The 1,677-nt window shown below is 35.8% G+C and overlaps 1 protein-coding gene across 1 annotated transcript in view; it reads right to left on the minus strand.

Moving 5' to 3' along the window:
• Positions 1-1,677, minus strand: part of ZC3H12B (zinc finger CCCH-type containing 12B) — a 20,328-nt gene that overhangs the window by 10,316 nt on the left and 8,335 nt on the right. The window lies entirely within an intron of this gene.

The following is a 1,677-nucleotide window of genomic DNA, read 5'->3' on the forward strand; positions in this document are numbered from 1 at the left end:
TTAAATGGTGGGTTTCTGTTGCCTATGGGAATATTTCAGAGAACAACAGGTCTAGAAGAGTGATAAAATTTAATAAGCAGCACCATAAAAATGTCAAAGGATTTCTGAGACAGGTGCATATTGGCCTAACAACAACCAAACCCCCTAAAATTGTCTCAAAGTGAAACTGAGATTGTTAACCTGTAAAACCTTTATACAGTAATATATAATAACCATAAACAGGCAAAACAGTAACATTCTACCAGACTGCACTGCAATTTACGCAAACAGAAATGTACACACACACACAGACAGCTGCTCAAAAGCCTAATTTCCTTAGGAAAATACTAATGACTCGTACCTTAAAAAAAACCCTAAAAGGTCAAGTTTTGAGTCAATCAACATAATTTTTTAATAAAGAATAACCATACTTTTTCATGATCCAGGAGGATTTCTTCCAATTTAAAGAATTCTGTGGTAGTTTAAGTCCTTTATGCCATATGAAATAAAAACACAATTGCGTTTGAATGGAAATTCCAATCCTGATTAGTTACATTTAAGTTAGACTTAAAAAACTTCTGTTCTTTCATGTTATTCATTCAAATAGTATCCCTCTAAATACTTAGGTATTATTTTTACAGTATTCTCTATTTTCATTCCAAGTGATTTTGCTCTCACATAGCACTAATAGCAGTATATTTACAACCCAAGTACTTGCCAACTTAGATGTATTAATAACTTGACCTGGAATGGATTTTAATTAGGTCTCATACATAACCTTGTACCTTGCCAACATTAAAAAAAAAGGATATAAAAAATTATTATAAAAGAAGGTTAAAATACAAGGTTATCAGCACACTGCACCCACAGCTTACAAAATATTGCAATGAAGAAATGCTGTACAATACACGTGGCAAGACTAATTTTTTTCAAATTATTGAGACTGTACTGCTTTGGCACTGGACAAAGAACAACATGATTCTGTTCATCCAAATTTAAAGAGCTCCATTCTTCTTTCCCAGTGTCATCTCTCTAAGCACAATGCCACAAGAATTTGGCTTTTGTTAAACTTATCATCTTGAAACCTTCGTTTTCTCCCTGACCCTCACAATGCCTTTGATGCCTCCCCAGACTGTCCAAGCCATGTGCAATCACAGAACAGTTTTCCTCGCATCCCCACTGTGTACCATACTCCCTGTGCCTGTGAGATGGCCCAGGCAGCCCCAGGCTCAGGGTGACAGGTGTCACCCTGACAGCACAGTTACCTTCCCCCCCAAAGACAGCCAAATATGAACACACACTTAGAGGAAAGCAAGCTATTACAAATATCTAATTTAAAGCTATTACAGAAATACAGACACTGCAGCTTTAAAATTTTAATTCTCATGATGCTCGCTGCTAAGCAACCAACCAGGTTTCCTTCCTAAACACCTCTTTCAGCACAGTCACGAGCAACTAGTAGAACTGATAATGTGATTCAGAAAAAAGAGTCAGACAAAATCATGTCTATTTTGTTCATAAGGGCCCAAACTGAAAGCATGTCTTCAACTTTGATGGTATTAAAACAGAAAGAAAATATCTGCACGGTAATAAAGTACTGTAATATAAATGAACACTTGCAAATCATTCAACAATCACTATTCAAATGACAATGACTATTTCGAGCTAGTGCTAGAAATACTCTATTCAAAGCCTGTT

Source organism: Geospiza fortis, unplaced genomic scaffold (genome assembly GCF_000277835.1).
Source record: "Geospiza fortis unplaced genomic scaffold, GeoFor_1.0 scaffold874, whole genome shotgun sequence".
In the NCBI taxonomy this organism is placed as follows: Eukaryota; Metazoa; Chordata; class Aves; order Passeriformes; family Thraupidae; genus Geospiza; species Geospiza fortis.